Raw genomic sequence first — 6000 nt, forward strand, 5'->3', positions numbered from 1 at the left:
TAGAAACTGAGGAAGTTAAAAGGACTAAAGCTAGACCAGCAGAAATAAAATAGGTCTATGAGGGGCCTCTAAAAATTAAAAAGGGGAAATGAAATGGGCCAGTGGCCTGTTTAGCATACAGCTTTGTGGAAAATTTAAGCAGGGATAAGTGAAGTTCCCAAATAAATGAGCAGGTGGTGAGGGAGAAGCCTGTTGCAGTTGAAGAGCCATGAAGGAGTACTGCAGGAGCTGAACATCCACACGTGGGCAGTAGTGTTCCAGGGGACATGGAACAGGCTGGAGGAATCCCCATTCCCAAGGCAAAAGGGTGTTCGTGAACCAATGACCTGTTTAACAGATAGCTTCATGGCGGATTTGAAATGGGGACCGGGAAGTTCCAAAATAGAACACAGGGGAGTACAGAAGGAGCTAAAAATCCACCTGAGGGCAGTAGTGTTCCAGGAGACATGGAGCAGGTCAGAGGAAAACCCATACAAAAGAATACAAGAGGAACAGTGAGGATGAATTGGATGGAGATGTGGGTGAGGCCCACATTCAACCCTCTACAATCTGGCTCAAAGGCACATCGATTCTTGTAACATTGGGCGCCATGTTCCCCCATAGAGAGACCTGACAGGGCTGCTCACCACATTTAAAGAGACAAGCCAGGCTGTAGCTCCATAGGATGAGGATGTGGGAGAGACCCTCCCCTTAAAACAACATCTCTAATGTCTACGTCCAGGAAATCTGGCCCAGGTCCAGGAGGAGATTAGCTACTTGCTGAAGCACCAACTAATGGAGCCAAGTAGCAGTAGCTGGAGATCCCTAGTTGTGTTCATTCCCACTAAACTGGAATTCTACAGAAGGAAAAATATCAAATTACAGCACATTAACCTCCTAGCAATGAGAAATTTCACAACACCAGGTTAAAGCCCAACAGGTTTATGTGGAATCACCTGATGAAGGAGCAGTGCTCCGAAAGCTCGTGATTCCAAATAAACCTGTTGGACTTTAACCTGGTGTTGTAAGACTACTTCTTAGCAATGAGGTTGGAGGTGGACACCAAGGGGTTAAAACTGGTCCAAGCAGATCAGATTAGCAATCAGAAAAATTGCAAAAGTCTTTGTGAAAAACAACGGTTCCCCATTGTCTTGATGGATTCTCGGTCTTTACTGGAGAGTTAAGTGCATAAAGCTGTAAATGAAATGCCCATTCCTTTCAGCAATCCTTTTGAAGTGGACCTTAATACCCACAAGTGTGAAATTCCCGTGAGCAATATGTCAGGGGTATGTCTGTAGTGCGACCCATATAGCAACTATTCAGAAGTGGTCCACCTACAATTTCCGACACCAGGTGTCTTGTGGTGACCACCTTTGGTCAGTATCTTTTCTTGCCCTTAAAGAAAGGATCCTTTTAAATATTTCTTATGTTTTGGTTAGCTGGTGAAATTATAGGATGATCGCTCTCAGTCATAATTTCCTGTTGTCGTGATTCTGCCATCGCATGAGGAACGAAATGAGATTCAGTCTCATTTTTTCTGCTCTATCTTTTTGATAGCCAGACGATAGAAGATCAGGCCAGGGAGAAGCACAGAACATCCCTACAGGTAACCAAGGGCAGCTTGGTTTTTACTAACAATCTGGGAACTAACAGTCAGGTAAACCAACCAAACCCCTTAGATGATACTTAATTCAGCGTTACAAAAAGAGGCTGGCACAGGGTACCGACAAATAATTTATTTGATGACTACCGCCAAAAACAAAGCAACTTCGGAACTCTGACAGAAAATCTTTTCAACTCATGTACTCAACAATCTGAAAGGTAAATAAGCAGGTTATTCAGAGTCTAACGCTGTTTAACCTCATCTGGCTATCATGAGTTTAAGTATCGCTGGATTAAGTATTATCTAAGGGGTTCGGTTGGTTTACCTGACTGTTAGTTCCCAGATTGTTAGTAATAGCCAAACTGCCCTTGGTTACCTGTAGGGTTGTTCTGTGCTTCTCCCTGGCCTGATCTTCCATCATCTGGTTATCAAGACCACAGTAGAGCAGAAAAAATGCAATTCGACCAAGTGAGTGAATTGGAGTGATTTTTTTTGTTGTCATTTTGTATTTATTATTTACTTTATAACGAAATGAGAATGAATCTCATTTCATTCCTCATGCGATGGCGGACAATGGGAAATTGTGACTGAGAGCGATCATCCTATAATTTCACCAGCTAATCATACTGAAGTGATTAAAAAGAACCTTTATTAAGGGCAAGAAAAGATACTGATCAAAGATGGCCACCACAAGTCACCTGATGTCTGGACTTGTAAGTGGACTACAACTAAATAGTTACTATATGGATTGCACTACAGCACAGCCTGACATGTTGCTCATGGGAATTTCACACTTGAGACTGTCAAAGTCCACTTCAAAAAGGATTGTTGAAAGGAATGGACATGTAATTTACAGCTTTATGCGCTTAATTCTCCAGTGGAAACCGACAGTCCATCAAGACAATGGGGAACTGCTAGTCAGCCAGGATATGCAACCAACAGAGATTCAAGTCCCCTCTGGAGGATGAAAGAACTTCATCACATACCGGTTTCTATAATCGTGTCAATAGTTTCTGAGGTGAAATATCAGCAATGACCACAACAGACATGGTATACAGTGAGCAAAGAACAGAGTCTGCCAAGCAGAAGCAGAGGAATGTGGAGAAGCTGCTAATGGAGCAGTAAGGAATCTCTCTCTCCCAAGAATAAGTCCAGCATCCGGTTCGAGAAATCAGCATACCCAAGACCCACCAACAAACTGAGATCAGAGAATCCCTACAGTGCAGAAGGAGGCCATTCGGCCCATCAAGGCAGCACCAGCTCTCTGACAGAGCATCTTACCCAGGTCCTATCCCTTTAATCCCACATATTTACTCCACTAATCCCCCTAACCTACATATCTTTGAACACTAAGGGACAATTTAGCATGGCCAATCCACGTAACCTACACATCTTTGGATCTTATAAGAGTTGCAACATCTTCTACACCTACTAGTCCAAGGAACCAGATAACTTTAATGGGCTGCAAAGTTTAATAATCTACATCTCATTCATATAGACTTTAACTTCCTTTTTTCTGATACCCATGTGTGTAGTGTCACATCTTTTATTATCTTGGCCATTCTGGTTTAGTGGCTAATTAATCAGTTCTCTTATAATTGATCATCTTTTTAGCCTGTCTTGATGCTCTCTCCACTCCCATTGTTTTGTTTCTTAAAGACTGGATTAGTTGTAAGTATTCGCATTCCAACCATTATTCATGTAAATTGAGTCTGTGTCTTATAAGTTCTGTTTGTGAACAGAATTCCCACTCACCTGAAGAAGGGGCTCAGAGCCTCGAAAGCTTGTGTGGCTTTTGCTACCAAATAAACCTGTTGGACTTTAACCTGGTGTTGTTAAACTTCTTACTGGAGAGAGATGACCAGCAGTAAAAATTCAGACTTGCAAAATCTCCTTTGTTAAACCACCTCTACAGCGCAATGATGGCCAAACTTGTGCTTCTATTCCTCCTTTCTAATTATTTAGAAATATTACCCTGTTATTCCAGATAATAGAATTAATGAGCTGCTTTATTTGCTTTATTTGCAAGAAGCCATGATTGACATCTCCATCTTCCTATTCCACATCAGATACCACGGGGAGGTGGTGGGGTAGTGCTATTATCATTGGGCTAGTAATCCAGAGACCAAGGGTAATGCCCTGGAGACCTGGGTTTGAATCCCACCCTGGCTCAAGGTGAAATCTTAATTCAATGATTAAGAGAAGACCATGAAACCCATTGTTGATTGTCATAAAAACCCATCTGGTTCATTAATGTCCTTCAGGGGCAGGATGCTGTCCTTACCCAGTTTGAATCCAGATCCACAGCAACGTGGACTGCCCGCTGACATGGCCTAACAAGCCACTCAGTTTAAGGGCAATTAGAGATGGGCAATAAATGCCTGCATTGCCAGCGATGCCCATACCTCCTGAAAGAATTTTAAAATTGGGTGCATCATTGTAAATGAAAAACTTTATGAAGTAGTGGGAATAATGTTGGTTGTGATTTAGAAAAAGAAATAAGAAATTATTAATATTAGTGGATCAATGCGCAGTGCATCTGGCTGACCTTTAGCTGTGTAATCCAAATGTTAATCCTCCAGTTAAAATAGCAGCCAGAGGAATGGTATGTGCGAATGACATTTCAAAATGCTTCAACACATGCAAAAGTATTCAATATACATCCTAACGTGTAAGACATTGTGCAAACTTCCCCTAAATATTCCTCCTCACAACTCTTAATTTGACAAAATTCCCCAAACATACTATTGATCATAATCATTTCAGCAAAGGGTGATTGAGTATGACTTTGCAGGTGGCTGCAGTATGGACATTATGGTCATTTAGAGACATGTCTAAACAGAGATGAACATCTCCTACCTTGGAATCATGAGACAAAATACTAAAATATATGGCCAGATTTATTTTAACTTGTATTAACTTACCTAGCTATTAAGTATACTAGTACAGGAGTAATACATTGCACACTAGCTATTTAAACTAGATCACACACCTTGCTCTCATTTGGGGTTTTGAGGTGCTTTGACCCACTGGAACCTTCTCTGTCATATTTTGCGGCCTGTGTCTGTCCAATCGGTAAGTGTTCTTCATTAACCTCACAGCAGGTTTATTGTTCCTCTTTAGCATCTGGCTGTTTGGCGTCAGCTGTTCAGTCTCTTTGTCGTTTATCTGAGCAGTCATTTGTCAAGTGTTGATCCCAGCAATTCTTATTCAAGCCAAAATACAGGAAAATCTTTATTCCACAGTGCTGGCTCAGAAACCCTGAAACATATTTGATACAAAACATTTCGCACCAATGTATCACTTTGTCCGAAAGATATGCTGGTTAGGTGCATTGGCCATGCTAAATTCTCCCTCCGTGTATCCGAACAGGCGCCAGAGTGTGGCGACCAGGGGATTTTCACAGTAACTTCATTGCAGTTTAATGTAAGCCTACCTGTGACACCAATAAATGATCTTTAAAAAACTTTAAACTTTAAAAAACTGATGTATTGAACTGCCATGTATTCTTTTTAAGCCCCCCCTCCCCCCCACAAAAAATATAACTCTTATAAATGCCTTTAAAAGCTCAAATAAATAAGTTCCTGAATCAGATAGTCAATGTGAGTCTTTACGTTTCTGCATAAGCAGACATCCCCAGGAGGCTCACTCAACATTAGTGCAAATAACCTTTTAATTAATATTCTTTGGATATCAGGGAATATCCAAACTGGGTTGTATATTATGGAACATGCAGCCTGAACTTTTCAGAGAAACAGTTTCTTACCTCAGCATGGCTCTGTGGACTGGACAGTTCCTCAGCGGCCGTGTTTGCTGTTTCCCAGATGCTGCCTCTACTTCAATCAACCTGTTCAGTTAGATCTCAAGTATCCATCTGAGTGCCCAGTAATCTTCTCGCTTTTTGCACATACAGCAAATTAATCCTCTGTATGGTAATTAAATAGGTTTCGATTATCAGCGAAAGATACCAGATGTCATATTTGTACGGAATACTATTAATAGCATGTTAAATATCCGCCAATTCAGTGAGTTACTATATCTGTCCAAGAGGCTCCAGCAAGCTGGTGTCACATTTCTATTGCAGAAACCTGAAAAAGATTTAAGTTCCAATATTCAGTTCACCATGCTTGGTTAAATAACAGAGTCGACATACAACAGACATTTCCTTCGTTTCACACAAACTGAAAAACTTAAATAATGGACTCACTGAATTACTAGTTCAATTATGTAAATATGTCTCAATTTCTGAAGTGCATTACTTGCTCGGGAAAAGGGAACAAAATGGTTGGGTATATGTCTCAAGTCATTTCTGTTTAAGTGAATATGCTAAAGGATTCAGGAGGCAGAACTTTAGATATTTTTAGATTCGATGCTTATATATTTTAATTACTTTTTAATCCATTCTTAAAGTTGCAAAG

General features: G+C 40.7%; 1 long non-coding RNA gene across 2 annotated transcripts in view; it reads right to left on the reverse strand.

Moving 5' to 3' along the window:
* Positions 1 to 5486, reverse strand: part of LOC144501555 (uncharacterized) — a 34591-nt gene extending 29105 nt beyond the window's left edge. For both annotated transcript variants that reach the window (XR_013499148.1, XR_013499149.1), the window contains exons 1-2: positions 5349 to 5486; positions 4575 to 4843 (exon numbers count right to left, since the gene is read on the reverse strand). This is a non-coding gene — a long non-coding RNA (uncharacterized LOC144501555). The remainder of the gene's footprint in view (positions 1 to 4574; positions 4844 to 5348) is intronic.
* Between the last annotated feature and the right edge of the window lie 514 nt (positions 5487 to 6000).

This window comes from Mustelus asterias, chromosome 12, assembly GCF_964213995.1.
Source record: "Mustelus asterias chromosome 12, sMusAst1.hap1.1, whole genome shotgun sequence".
Classification (NCBI taxonomy): Eukaryota; Metazoa; Chordata; class Chondrichthyes; order Carcharhiniformes; family Triakidae; genus Mustelus; species Mustelus asterias.